We start from the raw sequence: 19,738 nt of genomic DNA, 5'->3' as shown, positions 1-19,738 counted from the left end.
CAAAAAGCCTTAAAAAGTCTCTGAGATTCTTCAGAAAGCAAGAAAGAGCTTGAGTTTTTTCAAAAGTTGTTCTTAGTTTTCTTCACTAATGGTCTAACCTTTTAAATAGCCCAATTTTGGCAGCAGTTTTAGCTTACGGCCATACCACCTTGGGCACGCCCGATCTCGTCTGATCTCGGAAGCTAAGCAGGGTCGGGCCTGGTTAGTACTTGGATGGGAGACCGCCTGGGAATACCAGGTGCTGTAAGCTTTTAAAAAAAAAAAAAAGAGTCCCTGAGCTTCAAAAAGCCTTAAAAAGTCTCTGAGATTCTTCAGAAAGCATGAAAGAGTTTGAGTTTTTTCAAAAGTTGTTCTTAGTTTTCTTCACTAATGGTCTAACCTTTTAAATAGCCCAATTTTGGCAGCAGTTTTCGCTTACGGCCATACCACCTTGGGCACGCCCGATCTCGTCTGATCTCGGAAGCTAAGCAGGGTCGGGCCTGGTTAGTACTTGGATGGGAGACCGCCTGGGAATACCAGGTGCTGTAAGCTTTTAAAAAAAAAAAATAAAAAAAAAAGAGTGCCTGAGCTTCAAAAAGCCTTAAAAAGTCTCTGAGATTCTTCAGAAAGCATGAAAGAGTTTGAGTTTTTTCAAAAGTTCTTCTTAGTCTTCTTCACTAATGGTCTAAGCTTTTAAATAAGGCCTGGTTAGTACTTGGATGGGAGGCCGCATGGGAATACTAGGTGTTGTAAGCTTTTTTAAGAAAAAAAAAAAAGAGTCCCTGAGCTTCTTCAAAAAGCCTTAAAAAGTCTCTGAGATTCTTCAGAAAGCATGAAAGAGCTTGAGTTTTTTCAAAAGTTGTTCTTAGTTTTCTTCACTAATGGTCTAACCTTTTAAATAGCCCAATTTTGGCAGCAGTTTTAGCTTACGGCCATACCACCTTGGGCACGCCCGATCTCGTCTGATCTCGGAAGCTAAGCAGGGTCGGGCCTGGTTAGTACTTGGATGGGAGACCGCCTGGGAATACCAGGTGCTGTAAGCTTTTAAAAAAAAAAAAAGAGTGCCTGAGCTTCAAAAAGCCTTAAAAAGTCTCTGAGATTCTTCAGAAAGCATGAAAGAGTTTGAGTTTTTTCAAAAGTTGTTCTTAGTTTTCTTCACTAATGGTCTAACCTTTTAAATAGCCCAATTTTGGCAGCAGTATTCGCTTACGGCCATACCACCTTGGGCACGCCCGATCTCGTCTGATCTCGGAAGCTAAGCAGGGTCGGGCCTGGTTAGTACTTGGATGGGAGACCGCCTGGGAATACCAGGTGCTGTAATCTTTTAAAAAAAAAAAAAAAAAAAAAGAGTGCCTGAGCTTCAAAAAGCCTTAAAAAGTCTCTGAGATTCTTCAGAAAGCATGAAAGAGTTTGAGTTTTTTCAAAAGTTCTTCTTAGTCTTCTTCACTAATGGTCTAAGCTTTTAAATAAGGCCTGGTTAGTACTTGGATGGGAGGCCGCATGGGAATACTAGGTGTTGTAAGCTTTTTTAAGAAAAAAAAAAAAGAGTCCCTGAGCTTCTTCAAAAACCCTTAAAAAGTCTCTGAGATTCTTCAGAAAGCATGAAAGAGTTTGAGTTTTTTCAAAAGTTGTTCTTAGTTTTCTTCACTAATGGTCTAACCTTTTAAATAGCCCAATTTTGGCAGCAGTTTTCGCTTACGGCCATACCACCTTGGGCACGCCCGATCTCGTCTGATCTCGGAAGCTAAGCAGGGTCGGGCCTGGTTAGTACTTGGATGGGAGACCGCCTGGGAATACCAGGTGCTGTAAGCTTTTTAAAAAAAAAAAAAGAGTGCCTGAGCTTCAAAAAGCCTTAAAAAGTCTCTGAGATTCTTCAGAAAGCATGAAAGAGTTTGAGTTTTTTCAAAAGTTGTTCTTAGTTTTCTTCACTAATGGTCTAACCTTTTAAATAGCCCAATTTTGGCAGCAGTTTTCGCTTACGGCCATACCACCTTGGGCACGCCCGATCTCGTCTGATCTCGGAAGCTAAGCAGGGTCGGGCCTGGTTAGTACTTGGATGGGAGGCCGCATGGGAATACTAGGTGTTGTAAGCTTTTTTAAGAAAAAAAAAAAAGAGTCCCTGAGCTTCTTCAAAAACCCTTAAAAAGTCTCTGAGATTCTTCAGAAAGCATGAAAGAGTTTGAGTTTTTTCAAAAGTTGTTCTTAGTTTTCTTCACTAATGGTCTAACCTTTTAAATAGCCCAATTTTGGCAGCAGTTTTCGCTTACGGCCATACCACCTTGGGCACGCCCGATCTCGTCTGATCTCGGAAGCTAAGCAGGGTCGGGCCTGGTTAGTACTTGGATGGGAGACCGCCTGGGAATACCAGGTGCTGTAAGCTTTTAAAAAAAAAAAAAGAGTGCCTGAGCTTCAAAAAGCCTTAAAAAGTCTCTGAGATTCTTCAGAAAGCATGAAAGAGTTTGAGTTTTTTCAAAAGTTGTTCTTAGTTTTCTTCACTAATGGTCTAACCTTTTAAATAGCCCAATTTTGGCAGCAGTATTCGCTTACGGCCATACCACCTTGGGCACGCCCGATCTCGTCTGATCTCGGAAGCTAAGCAGGGTCGGGCCTGGTTAGTACTTGGATGGGAGACCGCCTGGGAATACCAGGTGCTGTAATCTTTAAAAAAAAAAAAAAAAAAAAAAGAGTGCCTGAGCTTCAAAAAGCCTTAAAAAGTCTCTGAGATTCTTCAGAAAGCATGAAAGAGTTTGAGTTTTTTCAAAAGTTCTTCTTAGTCTTCTTCACTAATGGTCTAAGCTTTTAAATAAGGCCTGGTTAGTACTTGGATGGGAGGCCGCATGGGAATACTAGGTGTTGTAAGCTTTTTTAAGAAAAAAAAAAAAGAGTCCCTGAGCTTCTTCAAAAACCCTTAAAAAGTCTCTGAGATTCTTCAGAAAGCATGAAAGAGTTTGAGTTTTTTCAAAAGTTGTTCTTAGTTTTCTTCACTAATGGTCTAACCTTTTAAATAGCCCAATTTTGGCAGCAGTTTTCGCTTACGGCCATACCACCTTGGGCACGCCCGATCTCGTCTGATCTCGGAAGCTAAGCAGGGTCGGGCCTGGTTAGTACTTGGATGGGAGACCGCCTGGGAATACCAGGTGCTGTAAGCTTTTTAAAAAAAAAAAAAGAGTGCCTGAGCTTCAAAAAGCCTTAAAAAGTCTCTGAGATTCTTCAGAAAGCATGAAAGAGTTTGAGTTTTTTCAAAAGTTGTTCTTAGTTTTCTTCACTAATGGTCTAACCTTTTAAATAGCCCAATTTTGGCAGCAGTTTTCGCTTACGGCCATACCACCTTGGGCACGCCCGATCTCGTCTGATCTCGGAAGCTAAGCAGGGTCGGGCCTGGTTAGTACTTGGATGGGAGACCGCCTGGGAATACCAGGTGCTGTAAGCTTTTAAAAAAAAAAAAAAAAAAAAAAAGAGTGCCTGAGCTTCAAAAAGCCTTAAAAAGTCTCTGAGATTCTTCAGAAAGCATGAAAGAGTTTGAGTTTTTTCAAAAGTTCTTCTTAGTCTTCTTCACTAATGGTCTAAGCTTTTAAATAAGGCCTGGTTAGTACTTGGATGGGAGGCCGCATGGGAATACTAGGTGTTGTAAGCTTTTTTAAGAAAAAAAAAAAAGAGTCCCTGAGCTTCTTCAAAAACCCTTAAAAAGTCTCTGAGATTCTTCAGAAAGCATGAAAGAGTTTGAGTTTTTTCAAAAGTTGTTCTTAGTTTTCTTCACTAATGGTCTAACCTTTTAAATAGCCCAATTTTGGCAGCAGTTTTCGCTTAAGGCCATACCACCTTGGGCACGCCCGATCTCGTCTGATCTCGGAAGCTAAGCAGGGTCGGGCCTGGTTAGTACTTGGATGGGAGACCGCCTGGGAATACCAGGTGCTGTAAGCTTTTAAAAAAAAAAAAAAGAGTGCCTGAGCTTCAAAAAGCCTTAAAAAGTCTCTGAGATTCTTCAGAAAGCATGAAAGAGTTTGAGTTTTTTCAAAAGTTCTTCTTAGTCTTCTTCACTAATGGTCTAAGCTTTTAAATAAGGCCTGGTTAGTACTTGGATGGGAGGCCGCATGGGAATACTAGGTGTTGTAAGCTTTTTTAAGAAAAAAAAAAAAGAGTCCCTGAGCTTCTTCAAAAACCCTTAAAAAGTCTCTGAGATTCTTCAGAAAGCATGAAAGAGTTTGAGTTTTTTCAAAAGTTGTTCTTAGTTTTCTTCACTAATGGTCTAACCTTTTAAATAGCCCAATTTTGGCAGCAGTTTTCGCTTACGGCCATACCACCTTGGGCACGCCCGATCTCGTCTGATCTCGGAAGCTAAGCAGGGTCGGGCCTGGTTAGTACTTGGATGGGAGACCGCCTGGGAATACCAGGTGCTGTAAGCTTTTAAAAAAAAAAAAAAGAGTGCCTGAGCTTCAAAAAGCCTTAAAAAGTCTCTGAGATTCTTCAGAAAGCATGAAAGAGTTTGAGTTTTTTCAAAAGTTGTTCTTAGTTTTCTTCACTAATGGTCTAACCTTTTAAATAGCCCAATTTTGGCAGCAGTATTCGCTTACGGCCATACCACCTTGGGCACGCCCGATCTCGTCTGATCTCGGAAGCTAAGCAGGGTCGGGCCTGGTTAGTACTTGGATGGGAGACCGCCTGGGAATACCAGGTGCTGTAAGCTTTTAAAAAAAAAAAAAAGAGTCCCTGAGCTTCAAAAAGCCTTAAAAAGTCTCTGAGATTCTTCAGAAAGCATGAAAGAGTTTGAGTTTTTTCAAAAGTTCTTCTTAGTCTTCTTCACTAATGGTCTAAGCTTTTAAATAAGGCCTGGTTAGTACTTGGATGGGAGGCCGCATGGGAATACTAGGTGTTGTAAGCTTTTTTAAGAAAAAAAAAAAAGAGTCCCTGAGCTTCTTCAAAAAGCCTTAAAAAGTCTCTGAGATTCTTCAGAAAGCATGAAAGAGCTTGAGTTTTTTCAAAAGTTGTTCTTAGTTTTCTTCACTAATGGTCTAACCTTTTAAATAGCCCAATTTTGGCAGCAGTTTTAGCTTACGGCCATACCACCTTGGGCACGCCCGATCTCGTCTGATCTCGGAAGCTAAGCAGGGTCGGGCCTGGTTAGTACTTGGATGGGAGACCGCCTGGGAATACCAGGTGCTGTAAGCTTTTAAAAAAAAAAAAAAGAGTGCCTGAGCTTCAAAAAGCCTTAAAAAGTCTCTGAGATTCTTCAGAAAGCATGAAAGAGTTTGAGTTTTTTCAAAAGTTGTTCTTAGTTTTCTTCACTAATGGTCTAACCTTTTAAATAGCCCAATTTTGGCAGCAGTATTCGCTTACGGCCATACCACCTTGGGCACGCCCGATCTCGTCTGATCTCGGAAGCTAAGCAGGGTCGGGCCTGGTTAGTACTTGGATGGGAGACCGCCTGGGAATACCAGGTGCTGTAAGCTTTTAAAAAAAAAAAAAAGAGTCCCTGAGCTTCAAAAAGCCTTAAAAAGTCTCTGAGATTCTTCAGAAAGCATGAAAGAGTTTGAGTTTTTTCAAAAGTTCTTCTTAGTCTTCTTCACTAATGGTCTAAGCTTTTAAATAAGGCCTGGTTAGTACTTGGATGGGAGGCCGCATGGGAATACTAGGTGTTGTAAGCTTTTTTAAGAAAAAAAAAAAAGAGTCCCTGAGCTTCTTCAAAAAGCCTTAAAAAGTCTCTGAGATTCTTCAGAAAGCATGAAAGAGCTTGAGTTTTTTCAAAAGTTGTTCTTAGTTTTCTTCACTAATGGTCTAACCTTTTAAATAGCCCAATTTTGGCAGCAGTTTTAGCTTACGGCCATACCACCTTGGGCACGCCCGATCTCGTCTGATCTCGGAAGCTAAGCAGGGTCGGGCCTGGTTAGTACTTGGATGGGAGACCGCCTGGGAATACCAGGTGCTGTAAGCTTTTAAAAAAAAAAAAAAGAGTGCCTGAGCTTCAAAAAGCCTTAAAAAGTCTCTGAGATTCTTCAGAAAGCATGAAAGAGTTTGAGTTTTTTCAAAAGTTCTTCTTAGTCTTCTTCACTAATGGTCTAAGCTTTTAAATAAGGCCTGGTTAGTACTTGGATGGGAGGCCGCATGGGAATACTAGGTGTTGTAAGCTTTTTTAAGAAAAAAAAAAAGAGTCCCTGAGCTTCTTCAAAAAGCCTTAAAAAGTCTCTGAGATTCTTCAGAAAGCATGAAAGAGCTTGAGTTTTTTCAAAAGTTGTTCTTAGTTTTCTTCACTAATGGTCTAACCTTTTAAATAGCCCAATTTTGGCAGCAGTTTTAGCTTACGGCCATACCACCTTGGGCACGCCCGATCTCGTCTGATCTCGGAAGCTAAGCAGGGTCGGGCCTGGTTAGTACTTGGATGGGAGACCGCCTGGGAATACCAGGTGCTGTAAGCTTTTAAAAAAAAAAAAAAGAGTGCCTGAGCTTCAAAAAGCCTTAAAAAGTCTCTGAGATTCTTCAGAAAGCATGAAAGAGTTTGAGTTTTTTCAAAAGTTGTTCTTAGTCTTCTTCACTAATGGTCTAAGCTTTTAAATAAGGCCTGGTTAGTACTTGGATGGGAGGGCGCATGGGAATACTAGGTGTTGTAAGCTTTTTTAAGAAAAAAAAAAAAGAGTCCCTGAGCTTCTTCAAAAAGCCTTAAAAAGTCTCTGAGATTCTTCAGAAAGCAAGAAAGAGCTTGAGTTTTTTCAAAAGTTGTTCTTAGTTTTCTTCACTAATGGTCTAACCTTTTAAATAGCCCAATTTTGGCAGCAGTTTTAGCTTACGGCCATACCACCTTGGGCACGCCCGATCTCGTCTGATCTCGGAAGCTAAGCAGGGTCGGGCCTGGTTAGTACTTGGATGGGAGACCGCCTGGGAATACCAGGTGCTGTAAGCTTTTAAAAAAAAAAAAAAGAGTCCCTGAGCTTCAAAAAGCCTTAAAAAGTCTCTGAGATTCTTCAGAAAGCATGAAAGAGTTTGAGTTTTTTCAAAAGTTGTTCTTAGTTTTCTTCACTAATGGTCTAACCTTTTAAATAGCCCAATTTTGGCAGCAGTTTTCGCTTACGGCCATACCACCTTGGGCACGCCCGATCTCGTCTGATCTCGGAAGCTAAGCAGGGTCGGGCCTGGTTAGTACTTGGATGGGAGACCGCCTGGGAATACCAGGTGCTGTAAGCTTTTAAAAAAAAAAAATAAAAAAAAAAGAGTGCCTGAGCTTCAAAAAGCCTTAAAAAGTCTCTGAGATTCTTCAGAAAGCATGAAAGAGTTTGAGTTTTTTCAAAAGTTCTTCTTAGTCTTCTTCACTAATGGTCTAAGCTTTTAAATAAGGCCTGGTTAGTACTTGGATGGGAGGCCGCATGGGAATACTAGGTGTTGTAAGCTTTTTTAAGAAAAAAAAAAAAGAGTCCCTGAGCTTCTTCAAAAAGCCTTAAAAAGTCTCTGAGATTCTTCAGAAAGCATGAAAGAGCTTGAGTTTTTTCAAAAGTTGTTCTTAGTTTTCTTCACTAATGGTCTAACCTTTTAAATAGCCCAATTTTGGCAGCAGTTTTAGCTTACGGCCATACCACCTTGGGCACGCCCGATCTCGTCTGATCTCGGAAGCTAAGCAGGGTCGGGCCTGGTTAGTACTTGGATGGGAGACCGCCTGGGAATACCAGGTGCTGTAAGCTTTTAAAAAAAAAAAAATAAAAAAAAAGAGTGCCTGAGCTTCAAAAAGCCTTAAAAAGTCTCTGAGATTCTTCAGAAAGCATGAAAGAGTTTGAGTTTTTTCAAAAGTTCTTCTTAGTCTTCTTCACTAATGGTCTAAGCTTTTAAATAAGGCCTGGTTAGTACTTGGATGGGAGGCCGCATGGGAATACTAGGTGTTGTAAGCTTTTTTAAGAAAAAAAAAAAAGAGTCCCTGAGCTTCTTCAAAAACCCTTAAAAAGTCTCTGAGATTCTTCAGAAAGCATGAAAGAGTTTGAGTTTTTTCAAAAGTTGTTCTTAGTTTTCTTCACTAATGGTCTAACCTTTTAAATAGCCCAATTTTGGCAGCAGTTTTCGCTTACGGCCATACCACCTTGGGCACGCCCGATCTCGTCTGATCTCGGAAGCTAAGCAGGGTCGGGCCTGGTTAGTACTTGGATGGGAGACCGCCTGGGAATACCAGGTGCTGTAAGCTTTTAAAAAAAAAAAAAAGAGTGCCTGAGCTTCAAAAAGCCTTAAAAAGTCTCTGAGATTCTTCAGAAAGCATGAAAGAGTTTGAGTTTTTTCAAAAGTTGTTCTTAGTTTTCTTCACTAATGGTCTAACCTTTTAAATAGCCCAATTTTGGCAGCAGTATTCGCTTACGGCCATACCACCTTGGGCACGCCCGATCTCGTCTGATCTCGGAAGCTAAGCAGGGTCGGGCCTGGTTAGTACTTGGATGGGAGACCGCCTGGGAATACCAGGTGCTGTAAGCTTTTAAAAAAAAAAAAAAGAGTCCCTGAGCTTCAAAAAGCCTTAAAAAGTCTCTGAGATTCTTCAGAAAGCATGAAAGAGTTTGAGTTTTTTCAAAAGTTCTTCTTAGTCTTCTTCACTAATGGTCTAAGCTTTTAAATAAGGCCTGGTTAGTACTTGGATGGGAGGCCGCATGGGAATACTAGGTGTTGTAAGCTTTTTTAAGAAAAAAAAAAAAGAGTCCCTGAGCTTCTTCAAAAAGCCTTAAAAAGTCTCTGAGATTCTTCAGAAAGCATGAAAGAGCTTGAGTTTTTTCAAAAGTTGTTCTTAGTTTTCTTCACTAATGGTCTAACCTTTTAAATAGCCCAATTTTGGCAGCAGTTTTAGCTTACGGCCATACCACCTTGGGCACGCCCGATCTCGTCTGATCTCGGAAGCTAAGCAGGGTCGGGCCTGGTTAGTACTTGGATGGGAGACCGCCTGGGAATACCAGGTGCTGTAAGCTTTTAAAAAAAAAAAAAAGAGTGCCTGAGCTTCAAAAAGCCTTAAAAAGTCTCTGAGATTCTTCAGAAAGCATGAAAGAGTTTGAGTTTTTTCAAAAGTTGTTCTTAGTTTTCTTCACTAATGGTCTAACCTTTTAAATAGCCCAATTTTGGCAGCAGTATTCGCTTACGGCCATACCACCTTGGGCACGCCCGATCTCGTCTGATCTCGGAAGCTAAGCAGGGTCGGGCCTGGTTAGTACTTGGATGGGAGACCGCCTGGGAATACCAGGTGCTGTAAGCTTTTAAAAAAAAAAAAAAGAGTCCCTGAGCTTCAAAAAGCCTTAAAAAGTCTCTGAGATTCTTCAGAAAGCATGAAAGAGTTTGAGTTTTTTCAAAAGTTCTTCTTAGTCTTCTTCACTAATGGTCTAAGCTTTTAAATAAGGCCTGGTTAGTACTTGGATGGGAGGCCGCATGGGAATACTAGGTGTTGTAAGCTTTTTTAAGAAAAAAAAAAAAGAGTCCCTGAGCTTCTTCAAAAAGCCTTAAAAAGTCTCTGAGATTCTTCAGAAAGCATGAAAGAGCTTGAGTTTTTTCAAAAGTTGTTCTTAGTTTTCTTCACTAATGGTCTAACCTTTTAAATAGCCCAATTTTGGCAGCAGTTTTAGCTTACGGCCATACCACCTTGGGCACGCCCGATCTCGTCTGATCTCGGAAGCTAAGCAGGGTCGGGCCTGGTTAGTACTTGGATGGGAGACCGCCTGGGAATACCAGGTGCTGTAAGCTTTTAAAAAAAAAAAAAAGAGTCCCTGAGCTTCAAAAAGCCTTAAAAAGTCTCTGAGATTCTTCAGAAAGCATGAAAGAGTTTGAGTTTTTTCAAAAGTTCTTCTTAGTCTTCTTCACTAATGGTCTAAGCTTTTAAATAAGGCCTGGTTAGTACTTGGATGGGAGGCCGCATGGGAATACTAGGTGTTGTAAGCTTTTTTAAGAAAAAAAAAAAAGAGTCCCTGAGCTTCTTCAAAAAGCCTTAAAAAGTCTCTGAGATTCTTCAGAAAGCATGAAAGAGCTTGAGTTTTTTCAAAAGTTGTTCTTAGTTTTCTTCACTAATGGTCTAACCTTTTAAATAGCCCAATTTTGGCAGCAGTTTTAGCTTACGGCCATACCACCTTGGGCACGCCCGATCTCGTCTGATCTCGGAAGCTAAGCAGGGTCGGGCCTGGTTAGTACTTGGATGGGAGACCGCCTGGGAATACCAGGTGCTGTAAGCTTTTAAAAAAAAAAAAAAGAGTGCCTGAGCTTCAAAAAGCCTTAAAAAGTCTCTGAGATTCTTCAGAAAGCATGAAAGAGTTTGAGTTTTTTCAAAAGTTGTTCTTAGTCTTCTTCACTAATGGTCTAAGCTTTTAAATAAGGCCTGGTTAGTACTTGGATGGGAGGGCGCATGGGAATACTAGGTGTTGTAAGCTTTTTTAAGAAAAAAAAAAAAGAGTCCCTGAGCTTCTTCAAAAAGCCTTAAAAAGTCTCTGAGATTCTTCAGAAAGCAAGAAAGAGCTTGAGTTTTTTCAAAAGTTGTTCTTAGTTTTCTTCACTAATGGTCTAACCTTTTAAATAGCCCAATTTTGGCAGCAGTTTTAGCTTACGGCCATACCACCTTGGGCACGCCCGATCTCGTCTGATCTCGGAAGCTAAGCAGGGTCGGGCCTGGTTAGTACTTGGATGGGAGACCGCCTGGGAATACCAGGTGCTGTAAGCTTTTAAAAAAAAAAAAAAGAGTCCCTGAGCTTCAAAAAGCCTTAAAAAGTCTCTGAGATTCTTCAGAAAGCATGAAAGAGTTTGAGTTTTTTCAAAAGTTGTTCTTAGTTTTCTTCACTAATGGTCTAACCTTTTAAATAGCCCAATTTTGGCAGCAGTTTTCGCTTACGGCCATACCACCTTGGGCACGCCCGATCTCGTCTGATCTCGGAAGCTAAGCAGGGTCGGGCCTGGTTAGTACTTGGATGGGAGACCGCCTGGGAATACCAGGTGCTGTAAGCTTTTAAAAAAAAAAAATAAAAAAAAAAGAGTGCCTGAGCTTCAAAAAGCCTTAAAAAGTCTCTGAGATTCTTCAGAAAGCATGAAAGAGTTTGAGTTTTTTCAAAAGTTCTTCTTAGTCTTCTTCACTAATGGTCTAAGCTTTTAAATAAGGCCTGGTTAGTACTTGGATGGGAGGCCGCATGGGAATACTAGGTGTTGTAAGCTTTTTTAAGAAAAAAAAAAAAGAGTCCCTGAGCTTCTTCAAAAAGCCTTAAAAAGTCTCTGAGATTCTTCAGAAAGCATGAAAGAGCTTGAGTTTTTTCAAAAGTTGTTCTTAGTTTTCTTCACTAATGGTCTAACCTTTTAAATAGCCCAATTTTGGCAGCAGTTTTAGCTTACGGCCATACCACCTTGGGCACGCCCGATCTCGTCTGATCTCGGAAGCTAAGCAGGGTCGGGCCTGGTTAGTACTTGGATGGGAGACCGCCTGGGAATACCAGGTGCTGTAAGCTTTTAAAAAAAAAAAAATAAAAAAAAAGAGTGCCTGAGCTTCAAAAAGCCTTAAAAAGTCTCTGAGATTCTTCAGAAAGCATGAAAGAGTTTGAGTTTTTTCAAAAGTTCTTCTTAGTCTTCTTCACTAATGGTCTAAGCTTTTAAATAAGGCCTGGTTAGTACTTGGATGGGAGGCCGCATGGGAATACTAGGTGTTGTAAGCTTTTTTAAGAAAAAAAAAAAAGAGTCCCTGAGCTTCTTCAAAAACCCTTAAAAAGTCTCTGAGATTCTTCAGAAAGCATGAAAGAGTTTGAGTTTTTTCAAAAGTTGTTCTTAGTTTTCTTCACTAATGGTCTAACCTTTTAAATAGCCCAATTTTGGCAGCAGTTTTCGCTTACGGCCATACCACCTTGGGCACGCCCGATCTCGTCTGATCTCGGAAGCTAAGCAGGGTCGGGCCTGGTTAGTACTTGGATGGGAGACCGCCTGGGAATACCAGGTGCTGTAAGCTTTTAAAAAAAAAAAAAAGAGTGCCTGAGCTTCAAAAAGCCTTAAAAAGTCTCTGAGATTCTTCAGAAAGCATGAAAGAGTTTGAGTTTTTTCAAAAGTTGTTCTTAGTTTTCTTCACTAATGGTCTAACCTTTTAAATAGCCCAATTTTGGCAGCAGTATTCGCTTACGGCCATACCACCTTGGGCACGCCCGATCTCGTCTGATCTCGGAAGCTAAGCAGGGTCGGGCCTGGTTAGTACTTGGATGGGAGACCGCCTGGGAATACCAGGTGCTGTAAGCTTTTAAAAAAAAAAAAAAGAGTCCCTGAGCTTCAAAAAGCCTTAAAAAGTCTCTGAGATTCTTCAGAAAGCATGAAAGAGTTTGAGTTTTTTCAAAAGTTCTTCTTAGTCTTCTTCACTAATGGTCTAAGCTTTTAAATAAGGCCTGGTTAGTACTTGGATGGGAGGCCGCATGGGAATACTAGGTGTTGTAAGCTTTTTTAAGAAAAAAAAAAAAGAGTCCCTGAGCTTCTTCAAAAAGCCTTAAAAAGTCTCTGAGATTCTTCAGAAAGCATGAAAGAGCTTGAGTTTTTTCAAAAGTTGTTCTTAGTTTTCTTCACTAATGGTCTAACCTTTTAAATAGCCCAATTTTGGCAGCAGTTTTAGCTTACGGCCATACCACCTTGGGCACGCCCGATCTCGTCTGATCTCGGAAGCTAAGCAGGGTCGGGCCTGGTTAGTACTTGGATGGGAGACCGCCTGGGAATACCAGGTGCTGTAAGCTTTTAAAAAAAAAAAAAAGAGTGCCTGAGCTTCAAAAAGCCTTAAAAAGTCTCTGAGATTCTTCAGAAAGCATGAAAGAGTTTGAGTTTTTTCAAAAGTTGTTCTTAGTTTTCTTCACTAATGGTCTAACCTTTTAAATAGCCCAATTTTGGCAGCAGTATTCGCTTACGGCCATACCACCTTGGGCACGCCCGATCTCGTCTGATCTCGGAAGCTAAGCAGGGTCGGGCCTGGTTAGTACTTGGATGGGAGACCGCCTGGGAATACCAGGTGCTGTAAGCTTTTAAAAAAAAAAAAAAGAGTCCCTGAGCTTCAAAAAGCCTTAAAAAGTCTCTGAGATTCTTCAGAAAGCATGAAAGAGTTTGAGTTTTTTCAAAAGTTCTTCTTAGTCTTCTTCACTAATGGTCTAAGCTTTTAAATAAGGCCTGGTTAGTACTTGGATGGGAGGCCGCATGGGAATACTAGGTGTTGTAAGCTTTTTTAAGAAAAAAAAAAAAGAGTCCCTGAGCTTCTTCAAAAAGCCTTAAAAAGTCTCTGAGATTCTTCAGAAAGCATGAAAGAGCTTGAGTTTTTTCAAAAGTTGTTCTTAGTTTTCTTCACTAATGGTCTAACCTTTTAAATAGCCCAATTTTGGCAGCAGTTTTAGCTTACGGCCATACCACCTTGGGCACGCCCGATCTCGTCTGATCTCGGAAGCTAAGCAGGGTCGGGCCTGGTTAGTACTTGGATGGGAGACCGCCTGGGAATACCAGGTGCTGTAAGCTTTTAAAAAAAAAAAAAAGAGTCCCTGAGCTTCAAAAAGCCTTAAAAAGTCTCTGAGATTCTTCAGAAAGCATGAAAGAGTTTGAGTTTTTTCAAAAGTTCTTCTTAGTCTTCTTCACTAATGGTCTAAGCTTTTAAATAAGGCCTGGTTAGTACTTGGATGGGAGGCCGCATGGGAATACTAGGTGTTGTAAGCTTTTTTAAGAAAAAAAAAAAAGAGTCCCTGAGCTTCTTCAAAAAGCCTTAAAAAGTCTCTGAGATTCTTCAGAAAGCATGAAAGAGCTTGAGTTTTTTCAAAAGTTGTTCTTAGTTTTCTTCACTAATGGTCTAACCTTTTAAATAGCCCAATTTTGGCAGCAGTTTTAGCTTACGGCCATACCACCTTGGGCACGCCCGATCTCGTCTGATCTCGGAAGCTAAGCAGGGTCGGGCCTGGTTAGTACTTGGATGGGAGACCGCCTGGGAATACCAGGTGCTGTAAGCTTTTAAAAAAAAAAAAAAAAAAAAAAAGAGTGCCTGAGCTTCAAAAAGCCTTAAAAAGTCTCTGAGATTCTTCAGAAAGCATGAAAGAGTTTGAGTTTTTTCAAAAGTTCTTCTTAGTCTTCTTCACTAATGGTCTAAGCTTTTAAATAAGGCCTGGTTAGTACTTGGATGGGAGGGCGCATGGGAATACTAGGTGTTGTAAGCTTTTTTAAGAAAAAAAAAAAAAGAGTCCCTGAGCTTCTTCAAAAAGCCTTAAAAAGTCTCTGAGATTCTTCAGAAAGCAAGAAAGAGCTTGAGTTTTTTCAAAAGTTGTTCTTAGTTTTCTTCACTAATGGTCTAACCTTTTAAATAGCCCAATTTTGGCAGCAGTTTTAGCTTACGGCCATACCACCTTGGGCACGCCCGATCTCGTCTGATCTCGGAAGCTAAGCAGGGTCGGGCCTGGTTAGTACTTGGATGGGAGACCGCCTGGGAATACCAGGTGCTGTAAGCTTTTAAAAAAAAAAAAAAGAGTCCCTGAGCTTCAAAAAGCCTTAAAAAGTCTCTGAGATTCTTCAGAAAGCATGAAAGAGTTTGAGTTTTTTCAAAAGTTGTTCTTAGTTTTCTTCACTAATGGTCTAACCTTTTAAATAGCCCAATTTTGGCAGCAGTTTTCGCTTACGGCCATACCACCTTGGGCACGCCCGATCTCGTCTGATCTCGGAAGCTAAGCAGGGTCGGGCCTGGTTAGTACTTGGATGGGAGACCGCCTGGGAATACCAGGTGCTGTAAGCTTTTAAAAAAAAAAAAAAAAAAAAAAAAGAGTGCCTGAGCTTCAAAAAGCCTTAAAAAGTCTCTGAGATTCTTCAGAAAGCATGAAAGAGTTTGAGTTTTTTCAAAAGTTCTTCTTAGTCTTCTTCACTAATGGTCTAAGCTTTTAAATAAGGCCTGGTTAGTACTTGGATGGGAGGGCGCATGGGAATACTAGGTGTTGTAAGCTTTTTTAAGAAAAAAAAAAAAAGAGTCCCTGAGCTTCTTCAAAAAGCCTTAAAAAGTCTCTGAGATTCTTCAGAAAGCAAGAAAGAGCTTGAGTTTTTTCAAAAGTTGTTCTTAGTTTTCTTCACTAATGGTCTAACCTTTTAAATAGCCCAATTTTGGCAGCAGTTTTAGCTTACGGCCATACCACCTTGGGCACGCCCGATCTCGTCTGATCTCGGAAGCTAAGCAGGGTCGGGCCTGGTTAGTACTTGGATGGGAGACCGCCTGGGAATACCAGGTGCTGTAAGCTTTTAAAAAAAAAAAAAAGAGTCCCTGAGCTTCAAAAAGCCTTAAAAAGTCTCTGAGATTCTTCAGAAAGCATGAAAGAGTTTGAGTTTTTTCAAAAGTTGTTCTTAGTTTTCTTCACTAATGGTCTAACCTTTTAAATAGCCCAATTTTGGCAGCAGTTTTCGCTTACGGCCATACCACCTTGGGCACGCCCGATCTCGTCTGATCTCGGAAGCTAAGCAGGGTCGGGCCTGGTTAGTACTTGGATGGGAGACCGCCTGGGAATACCAGGTGCTGTAAGCTTTTAAAAAAAAAAAATAAAAAAAAAAGAGTGCCTGAGCTTCAAAAAGCCTTAAAAAGTCTCTGAGATTCTTCAGAAAGCATGAAAGAGTTTGAGTTTTTTCAAAAGTTCTTCTTAGTCTTCTTCACTAATGGTCTAAGCTTTTAAATAAGGCCTGGTTAGTACTTGGATGGGAGGCCGCATGGGAATACTAGGTGTTGTAAGCTTTTTTAAGAAAAAAAAAAAAGAGTCCCTGAGCTTCTTCAAAAAGCCTTAAAAAGTCTCTGAGATTCTTCAGAAAGCATGAAAGAGCTTGAGTTTTTTCAAAAGTTGTTCTTAGTTTTCTTCACTAATGGTCTAACCTTTTAAATAGCCCAATTTTGGCAGCAGTTTTAGCTTACGGCCATACCACCTTGGGCACGCCCGATCTCGTCTGATCTCGGAAGCTAAGCAGGGTCGGGCCTGGTTAGTACTTGGATGGGAGACCGCCTGGGAATACCAGGTGCTGTAAGCTTTTAAAAAAAAAAAAATAAAAAAAAAGAGTGCCTGAGCTTCAAAAAGCCTTAAAAAGTCTCTGAGATTCTTCAGAAAGCATGAAAGAGTTTGAGTTTTTTCAAAAGTTCTTCTTAGTCTTCTTCACTAATGGTCTAAGCTTTTAAATAAGGCCTGGTTAGTACTTGGATGGGAGGCCGCATGGGAATACTAGGTGTTGTAAGCTTTTTTAAGAAAAAAAAAAAAGAGTCCCTGAGCTTCTTCAAAAACCCTTAAAAAGTCTCTGAGATTCTTCAGAAAGCATGAAAGAGTTTGAGTTTTTTCAAAAGTTGTTCTTAGTTTTCTTCACTAATGGTCTAACCTTTTAAATAGCCCAATTTTGGCAGCAGTTTTCGCTTACGGCCATACCACCTTGGGCACGCCCGATCTCGTCTGATCTCGGAAGCTAAGCAGGGTCGGGCCTGGTTAGTACTTGGATGGGAGACCGCCTGGGAATACCAGGTGCTGTAAGCTTTTTAAAAAAAAAAAAAGAGTGCCTGAGCTTCAAAAAGCCTTAAAAAGTCTCTGAGATTCTTCAGAAAGCATGAAAGAGTTTGAGTTTTTTCAAAAGTTGTTCTTAGTTTTCTTCACTAATGGTCTAACCTTTTAAATAGCCCAATTTTGGCAGCAGTTTTCGCTTACGGCCATACCACCTTGGGCACGCCCGATCTCGTCTGATCTCGGAAGCTAAGCAGGGTCGGGCCTGGTTAGTACTTGGATGGGAGACCGCCTGGGAATACCAGGTGCTGTAAGCTTTTAAAAAAAAAAAAAAAAAAAAAAAAGAGTGCCTGAGCTTCAAAAAGCCTTAAAAAGTCTCTGAGATTCTTCAGAAAGCATGAAAGAGTTTGAGTTTTTTCAAAAGTTCTTCTTAGTCTTCTTCACTAATGGTCTAAGCTTTTAAATAAGGCCTGGTTAGTACTTGGATGGGAGGCCGCATGGGAATACTAGGTGTTGTAAGCTTTTTTAAGAAAAAAAAAAAAGAGTCCCTGAGCTTCTTCAAAAACCCTTAAAAAGTCTCTGAGATTCTTCAGAAAGCATGAAAGAGTTTGAGTTTTTTCAAAAGTTGTTCTTAGTTTTCTTCACTAATGGTCTAACCTTTTAAATAGCCCAATTTTGGCAGCAGTTTTCGCTTAAGGCCATACCACCTTGGGCACGCCCGATCTCGTCTGATCTCGGAAGCTAAGCAGGGTCGGGCCTGGTTAGTACTTGGATGGGAGACCGCCTGGGAATACCAGGTGCTGTAAGCTTTTAAAAAAAAAAAAAAGAGTGCCTGAGCTTCAAAAAGCCTTAAAAAGTCTCTGAGATTCTTCAGAAAGCATGAAAGAGTTTGAGTTTTTTCAAAAGTTCTTCTTAGTCTTCTTCACTAATGGTCTAAGCTTTTAAATAAGGCCTGGTTAGTACTTGGATGGGAGGCCGCATGGGAATACTAGGTGTTGTAAGCTTTTTTAAGAAAAAAAAAAAAGAGTCCCTGAGCTTCTTCAAAAACCCTTAAAAAGTCTCTGAGATTCTTCAGAAAGCATGAAAGAGTTTGAGTTTTTTCAAAAGTTGTTCTTAGTTTTCTTCACTAATGGTCTAACCTTTTAAATAGCCCAATTTTGGCAGCAGTTTTCGCTTACGGCCATACCACCTTGGGCACGCCCGATCTCGTCTGATCTCGGAAGCTAAGCAGGGTCGGGCCTGGTTAGTACTTGGATGGGAGACCGCCTGGGAATACCAGGTGCTGTAAGCTTTTAAAAAAAAAAAAAAGAGTGCCTGAGCTTCAAAAAGCCTTAAAAAGTCTCTGAGATTCTTCAGAAAGCATGAAAGAGTTTGAGTTTTTTCAAAAGTTGTTCTTAGTTTTCTTCACTAATGGTCTAACCTTTTAAATAGCCCAATTTTGGCAGCAGTATTCGCTTACGGCCATACCACCTTGGGCACGCCCGATCTCGTCTGATCTCGGAAGCTAAGCAGGGTCGGGCCTGGTTAGTACTTGGATGGGAGACCGCCTGGGAATACCAGGTGCTGTAAGCTTTTAAAAAAAAAAAAAAGAGTCCCTGAGCTTCAAAAAGCCTTAAAAAGTCTCTGAGATTCTTCAGAAAGCATGAAAGAGTTTGAGTTTTTTCAAAAGTTCTTCTTAGTCTTCTTCACTAATGGTCTAAGCTTTTAAATAAGGCCTGGTTAGTACTTGGATGGGAGGCCGCATGGGAATACTAGGTGTTGTAAGCTTTTTTAAGAAAAAAAAAAAAGAGTCCCTGAGCTTCTTCAAAAAGCCTTAAAAAGTCTCTGAGATTCTTCAGAAAGCATGAAAGAGCTTGAGTTTTTTCAAAAGTTGTTCTTAGTTTTCTTCACTAATGGTCTAACCTTTTAAATAGCCCAATTTTGGCAGCAGTTTTAGCTTACGGCCATACCACCTTGGGCACGCCCGATCTCGTCTGATCTCGGAAGCTAAGCAGGGTCGGGCCTGGTTAGTACTTGGATGGGAGACCGCCTGGGAATACCAGGTGCTGTAAGCTTTTAAAAAAAAAAAAAAGAGTGCCTGAGCTTCAAAAAGCCTTAAAAAGTCTCTGAGATTCTTCAGAAAGCATGAAAGAGTTTGAGTTTTTTCAAAAGTTGTTCTTAGTTTTCTTCACTAATGGTCTAACCTTTTAAATAGCCCAATTTTGGCAGCAGTATTCGCTTACGGCCATACCACCTTGGGCACGCCCGATCTCGTCTGATCTCGGAAGCTAAGCAGGGTCGGGCCTGGTTAGTACTTGGATGGGAGACCGCCTGGGAATACCAGGTGCTGTAAGCTTTTAAAAAAAAAAAAAAGAGTCCCTGAGCTTCAAAAAGCCTTAAAAAGTCTCTGAGATTCTTCAGAAAGCATGAAAGAGTTTGAGTTTTTTCAAAAGTTCTTCTTAGTCTTCTTCACTAATGGTCTAAGCTTTTAAATAAGGCCTGGTTAGTACTTGGATGGGAGGCCGCATGGGAATACTAGGTGTTGTAAGCTTTTTTAAGAAAAAAAAAAAAGAGTCCCTGAGCTTCTTCAAAAAGCCTTAAAAAGTCTCTGAGATTCTTCAGAAAGCATGAAAGAGCTTGAGTTTTTTCAAAAGTTGTTCTTAGTTTTCTTCACTAATGGTCTAACCTTTTAAATAGCCCAATTTTGGCAGCAGTTTTAGCTTACGGCCATACCACCTTGGGCACGCCCGATCTCGTCTGATCTCGGAAGCTAAGCAGGGTCGGGCCTGGTTAGTACTTGGATGGGAGACCGCCTGGGAATACCAGGTGCTGTAAGCTTTTAAAAAAAAAAAAAAAAAAAAAAAAGAGTGCCTGAGCTTCAAAAAGCCTTAAAAAGTCTCTGAGATTCTTCAGAAAGCATGAAAGAGTTTGAGTTTTTTCAAAAGTTCTTCTTAGTCTTCTTCACTAATGGTCTAAGCTTTTAAATAAGGCCTGGTTAGTACTTGGATGGGAGGGCGCATGGGAATACTAGGTGTTGTAAGCTTTTTTAAGAAAAAAAAAAAAGAGTCCCTGAGCTTCTTCAAAAAGCCTTAAAAAGTCTCTGAGATTCTTCAGAAAGCAAGAAAGAGCTTGAGTTTTTTCAAAAGTTGTTCTTAGTTTTCTTCACTAATGGTCTAACCTTTTAAATAGCCCAATTTTGGCAGCAGTTTTAGCTTACGGCCATACCACCTTGGGCACGCCCGATCTCGTCTGATCTCGGAAGCTAAGCAGGGTCGGGCCTGGTTAGTACTTGGATGGGAGACCGCCTGGGAATACCAGGTGCTGTAAGCTTTTAAAAAAAAAAAAAAGAGTCCCTGAGCTTCAAAAAGCCT

At 40.6% G+C, this 19,738-nt stretch overlaps 49 non-coding genes across 49 annotated transcripts; all 49 read left to right on the top strand.

Moving 5' to 3' along the window:
* The first annotated feature begins 131 nt into the window (after window positions 1-131).
* On the top strand, window positions 132-250 carry LOC143727553 (5S ribosomal RNA). The gene has a single exon (XR_013199544.1). It is a non-coding gene; the product is annotated as a 5S ribosomal RNA (ribosomal RNA).
* Window positions 251-412: 162 nt separating this feature from the next.
* LOC143727552 (5S ribosomal RNA) lies at window positions 413-531 on the top strand. The gene has a single exon (XR_013199543.1). It is a non-coding gene; the product is annotated as a 5S ribosomal RNA (ribosomal RNA).
* Window positions 532-903: 372 nt separating this feature from the next.
* LOC143727551 (5S ribosomal RNA) lies at window positions 904-1,022 on the top strand. Its single transcript, XR_013199542.1, has one exon. It is a non-coding gene; the product is annotated as a 5S ribosomal RNA (ribosomal RNA).
* Window positions 1,023-1,183: 161 nt separating this feature from the next.
* LOC143726252 (5S ribosomal RNA) lies at window positions 1,184-1,302 on the top strand. The gene has a single exon (XR_013198504.1). It is a non-coding gene; the product is annotated as a 5S ribosomal RNA (ribosomal RNA).
* A 370-nt stretch (window positions 1,303-1,672) lies between these two features.
* Window positions 1,673-1,791, top strand: LOC143727549 (5S ribosomal RNA). Its single transcript, XR_013199540.1, has one exon. It is a non-coding gene; the product is annotated as a 5S ribosomal RNA (ribosomal RNA).
* Window positions 1,792-1,953: 162 nt separating this feature from the next.
* Window positions 1,954-2,072, top strand: LOC143726413 (5S ribosomal RNA). Its single transcript, XR_013198662.1, has one exon. It is a non-coding gene; the product is annotated as a 5S ribosomal RNA (ribosomal RNA).
* Window positions 2,073-2,240: 168 nt separating this feature from the next.
* On the top strand, window positions 2,241-2,359 carry LOC143727548 (5S ribosomal RNA). The gene has a single exon (XR_013199539.1). It is a non-coding gene; the product is annotated as a 5S ribosomal RNA (ribosomal RNA).
* Window positions 2,360-2,520: 161 nt separating this feature from the next.
* On the top strand, window positions 2,521-2,639 carry LOC143726251 (5S ribosomal RNA). The gene has a single exon (XR_013198503.1). It is a non-coding gene; the product is annotated as a 5S ribosomal RNA (ribosomal RNA).
* Window positions 2,640-3,009: 370 nt separating this feature from the next.
* LOC143727547 (5S ribosomal RNA) lies at window positions 3,010-3,128 on the top strand. Its single transcript, XR_013199538.1, has one exon. It is a non-coding gene; the product is annotated as a 5S ribosomal RNA (ribosomal RNA).
* A 162-nt stretch (window positions 3,129-3,290) lies between these two features.
* LOC143727546 (5S ribosomal RNA) lies at window positions 3,291-3,409 on the top strand. Its single transcript, XR_013199537.1, has one exon. It is a non-coding gene; the product is annotated as a 5S ribosomal RNA (ribosomal RNA).
* Window positions 3,410-3,781: 372 nt separating this feature from the next.
* Window positions 3,782-3,900, top strand: LOC143726359 (5S ribosomal RNA). The gene has a single exon (XR_013198608.1). It is a non-coding gene; the product is annotated as a 5S ribosomal RNA (ribosomal RNA).
* A 363-nt stretch (window positions 3,901-4,263) lies between these two features.
* LOC143727545 (5S ribosomal RNA) lies at window positions 4,264-4,382 on the top strand. The gene has a single exon (XR_013199536.1). It is a non-coding gene; the product is annotated as a 5S ribosomal RNA (ribosomal RNA).
* A 162-nt stretch (window positions 4,383-4,544) lies between these two features.
* On the top strand, window positions 4,545-4,663 carry LOC143727544 (5S ribosomal RNA). The gene has a single exon (XR_013199535.1). It is a non-coding gene; the product is annotated as a 5S ribosomal RNA (ribosomal RNA).
* A 363-nt stretch (window positions 4,664-5,026) lies between these two features.
* On the top strand, window positions 5,027-5,145 carry LOC143727543 (5S ribosomal RNA). The gene has a single exon (XR_013199534.1). It is a non-coding gene; the product is annotated as a 5S ribosomal RNA (ribosomal RNA).
* A 162-nt stretch (window positions 5,146-5,307) lies between these two features.
* On the top strand, window positions 5,308-5,426 carry LOC143727542 (5S ribosomal RNA). The gene has a single exon (XR_013199533.1). It is a non-coding gene; the product is annotated as a 5S ribosomal RNA (ribosomal RNA).
* Window positions 5,427-5,789: 363 nt separating this feature from the next.
* Window positions 5,790-5,908, top strand: LOC143727541 (5S ribosomal RNA). The gene has a single exon (XR_013199532.1). It is a non-coding gene; the product is annotated as a 5S ribosomal RNA (ribosomal RNA).
* A 362-nt stretch (window positions 5,909-6,270) lies between these two features.
* On the top strand, window positions 6,271-6,389 carry LOC143727540 (5S ribosomal RNA). The gene has a single exon (XR_013199531.1). It is a non-coding gene; the product is annotated as a 5S ribosomal RNA (ribosomal RNA).
* A 363-nt stretch (window positions 6,390-6,752) lies between these two features.
* On the top strand, window positions 6,753-6,871 carry LOC143727538 (5S ribosomal RNA). The gene has a single exon (XR_013199529.1). It is a non-coding gene; the product is annotated as a 5S ribosomal RNA (ribosomal RNA).
* Window positions 6,872-7,033: 162 nt separating this feature from the next.
* On the top strand, window positions 7,034-7,152 carry LOC143727537 (5S ribosomal RNA). Its single transcript, XR_013199528.1, has one exon. It is a non-coding gene; the product is annotated as a 5S ribosomal RNA (ribosomal RNA).
* Window positions 7,153-7,524: 372 nt separating this feature from the next.
* On the top strand, window positions 7,525-7,643 carry LOC143727536 (5S ribosomal RNA). The gene has a single exon (XR_013199527.1). It is a non-coding gene; the product is annotated as a 5S ribosomal RNA (ribosomal RNA).
* Window positions 7,644-8,015: 372 nt separating this feature from the next.
* LOC143727535 (5S ribosomal RNA) lies at window positions 8,016-8,134 on the top strand. The gene has a single exon (XR_013199526.1). It is a non-coding gene; the product is annotated as a 5S ribosomal RNA (ribosomal RNA).
* A 162-nt stretch (window positions 8,135-8,296) lies between these two features.
* LOC143727534 (5S ribosomal RNA) lies at window positions 8,297-8,415 on the top strand. The gene has a single exon (XR_013199525.1). It is a non-coding gene; the product is annotated as a 5S ribosomal RNA (ribosomal RNA).
* Window positions 8,416-8,778: 363 nt separating this feature from the next.
* On the top strand, window positions 8,779-8,897 carry LOC143727533 (5S ribosomal RNA). The gene has a single exon (XR_013199524.1). It is a non-coding gene; the product is annotated as a 5S ribosomal RNA (ribosomal RNA).
* Window positions 8,898-9,059: 162 nt separating this feature from the next.
* Window positions 9,060-9,178, top strand: LOC143727532 (5S ribosomal RNA). The gene has a single exon (XR_013199523.1). It is a non-coding gene; the product is annotated as a 5S ribosomal RNA (ribosomal RNA).
* A 363-nt stretch (window positions 9,179-9,541) lies between these two features.
* LOC143727531 (5S ribosomal RNA) lies at window positions 9,542-9,660 on the top strand. Its single transcript, XR_013199522.1, has one exon. It is a non-coding gene; the product is annotated as a 5S ribosomal RNA (ribosomal RNA).
* A 363-nt stretch (window positions 9,661-10,023) lies between these two features.
* Window positions 10,024-10,142, top strand: LOC143727530 (5S ribosomal RNA). Its single transcript, XR_013199521.1, has one exon. It is a non-coding gene; the product is annotated as a 5S ribosomal RNA (ribosomal RNA).
* Window positions 10,143-10,505: 363 nt separating this feature from the next.
* Window positions 10,506-10,624, top strand: LOC143727519 (5S ribosomal RNA). The gene has a single exon (XR_013199517.1). It is a non-coding gene; the product is annotated as a 5S ribosomal RNA (ribosomal RNA).
* Window positions 10,625-10,786: 162 nt separating this feature from the next.
* Window positions 10,787-10,905, top strand: LOC143727507 (5S ribosomal RNA). Its single transcript, XR_013199515.1, has one exon. It is a non-coding gene; the product is annotated as a 5S ribosomal RNA (ribosomal RNA).
* Window positions 10,906-11,277: 372 nt separating this feature from the next.
* LOC143727495 (5S ribosomal RNA) lies at window positions 11,278-11,396 on the top strand. Its single transcript, XR_013199509.1, has one exon. It is a non-coding gene; the product is annotated as a 5S ribosomal RNA (ribosomal RNA).
* A 372-nt stretch (window positions 11,397-11,768) lies between these two features.
* LOC143727484 (5S ribosomal RNA) lies at window positions 11,769-11,887 on the top strand. The gene has a single exon (XR_013199506.1). It is a non-coding gene; the product is annotated as a 5S ribosomal RNA (ribosomal RNA).
* Window positions 11,888-12,049: 162 nt separating this feature from the next.
* Window positions 12,050-12,168, top strand: LOC143727471 (5S ribosomal RNA). The gene has a single exon (XR_013199501.1). It is a non-coding gene; the product is annotated as a 5S ribosomal RNA (ribosomal RNA).
* A 363-nt stretch (window positions 12,169-12,531) lies between these two features.
* LOC143727459 (5S ribosomal RNA) lies at window positions 12,532-12,650 on the top strand. The gene has a single exon (XR_013199500.1). It is a non-coding gene; the product is annotated as a 5S ribosomal RNA (ribosomal RNA).
* Window positions 12,651-12,812: 162 nt separating this feature from the next.
* On the top strand, window positions 12,813-12,931 carry LOC143727448 (5S ribosomal RNA). Its single transcript, XR_013199495.1, has one exon. It is a non-coding gene; the product is annotated as a 5S ribosomal RNA (ribosomal RNA).
* A 363-nt stretch (window positions 12,932-13,294) lies between these two features.
* On the top strand, window positions 13,295-13,413 carry LOC143727436 (5S ribosomal RNA). The gene has a single exon (XR_013199491.1). It is a non-coding gene; the product is annotated as a 5S ribosomal RNA (ribosomal RNA).
* Window positions 13,414-13,776: 363 nt separating this feature from the next.
* LOC143727424 (5S ribosomal RNA) lies at window positions 13,777-13,895 on the top strand. Its single transcript, XR_013199489.1, has one exon. It is a non-coding gene; the product is annotated as a 5S ribosomal RNA (ribosomal RNA).
* A 373-nt stretch (window positions 13,896-14,268) lies between these two features.
* LOC143727413 (5S ribosomal RNA) lies at window positions 14,269-14,387 on the top strand. The gene has a single exon (XR_013199480.1). It is a non-coding gene; the product is annotated as a 5S ribosomal RNA (ribosomal RNA).
* Window positions 14,388-14,549: 162 nt separating this feature from the next.
* On the top strand, window positions 14,550-14,668 carry LOC143727401 (5S ribosomal RNA). Its single transcript, XR_013199478.1, has one exon. It is a non-coding gene; the product is annotated as a 5S ribosomal RNA (ribosomal RNA).
* A 374-nt stretch (window positions 14,669-15,042) lies between these two features.
* On the top strand, window positions 15,043-15,161 carry LOC143727388 (5S ribosomal RNA). The gene has a single exon (XR_013199476.1). It is a non-coding gene; the product is annotated as a 5S ribosomal RNA (ribosomal RNA).
* Window positions 15,162-15,323: 162 nt separating this feature from the next.
* LOC143727376 (5S ribosomal RNA) lies at window positions 15,324-15,442 on the top strand. Its single transcript, XR_013199473.1, has one exon. It is a non-coding gene; the product is annotated as a 5S ribosomal RNA (ribosomal RNA).
* A 372-nt stretch (window positions 15,443-15,814) lies between these two features.
* Window positions 15,815-15,933, top strand: LOC143727365 (5S ribosomal RNA). Its single transcript, XR_013199472.1, has one exon. It is a non-coding gene; the product is annotated as a 5S ribosomal RNA (ribosomal RNA).
* A 372-nt stretch (window positions 15,934-16,305) lies between these two features.
* LOC143727352 (5S ribosomal RNA) lies at window positions 16,306-16,424 on the top strand. Its single transcript, XR_013199470.1, has one exon. It is a non-coding gene; the product is annotated as a 5S ribosomal RNA (ribosomal RNA).
* A 162-nt stretch (window positions 16,425-16,586) lies between these two features.
* On the top strand, window positions 16,587-16,705 carry LOC143727340 (5S ribosomal RNA). Its single transcript, XR_013199468.1, has one exon. It is a non-coding gene; the product is annotated as a 5S ribosomal RNA (ribosomal RNA).
* Window positions 16,706-17,078: 373 nt separating this feature from the next.
* LOC143726358 (5S ribosomal RNA) lies at window positions 17,079-17,197 on the top strand. The gene has a single exon (XR_013198607.1). It is a non-coding gene; the product is annotated as a 5S ribosomal RNA (ribosomal RNA).
* A 363-nt stretch (window positions 17,198-17,560) lies between these two features.
* Window positions 17,561-17,679, top strand: LOC143727329 (5S ribosomal RNA). The gene has a single exon (XR_013199465.1). It is a non-coding gene; the product is annotated as a 5S ribosomal RNA (ribosomal RNA).
* Window positions 17,680-17,841: 162 nt separating this feature from the next.
* On the top strand, window positions 17,842-17,960 carry LOC143727317 (5S ribosomal RNA). The gene has a single exon (XR_013199463.1). It is a non-coding gene; the product is annotated as a 5S ribosomal RNA (ribosomal RNA).
* A 363-nt stretch (window positions 17,961-18,323) lies between these two features.
* Window positions 18,324-18,442, top strand: LOC143727304 (5S ribosomal RNA). The gene has a single exon (XR_013199462.1). It is a non-coding gene; the product is annotated as a 5S ribosomal RNA (ribosomal RNA).
* A 162-nt stretch (window positions 18,443-18,604) lies between these two features.
* On the top strand, window positions 18,605-18,723 carry LOC143727292 (5S ribosomal RNA). Its single transcript, XR_013199461.1, has one exon. It is a non-coding gene; the product is annotated as a 5S ribosomal RNA (ribosomal RNA).
* A 363-nt stretch (window positions 18,724-19,086) lies between these two features.
* On the top strand, window positions 19,087-19,205 carry LOC143727280 (5S ribosomal RNA). The gene has a single exon (XR_013199460.1). It is a non-coding gene; the product is annotated as a 5S ribosomal RNA (ribosomal RNA).
* Window positions 19,206-19,578: 373 nt separating this feature from the next.
* Window positions 19,579-19,697, top strand: LOC143727268 (5S ribosomal RNA). The gene has a single exon (XR_013199458.1). It is a non-coding gene; the product is annotated as a 5S ribosomal RNA (ribosomal RNA).
* Window positions 19,698-19,738: the final 41 nt, after the last annotated feature.

This window comes from Siphateles boraxobius, unplaced genomic scaffold (assembly GCF_051911475.1).
Source record: "Siphateles boraxobius isolate OS27281-9 unplaced genomic scaffold, OSU_SipBor_1 77, whole genome shotgun sequence".
In the NCBI taxonomy this organism is placed as follows: domain Eukaryota; kingdom Metazoa; phylum Chordata; class Actinopteri; order Cypriniformes; family Leuciscidae; genus Siphateles; species Siphateles boraxobius.
The sequence above is the reverse complement of the archived record's forward strand: the minus strand, read 5'-3'. Positions and strand labels throughout refer to the sequence as shown.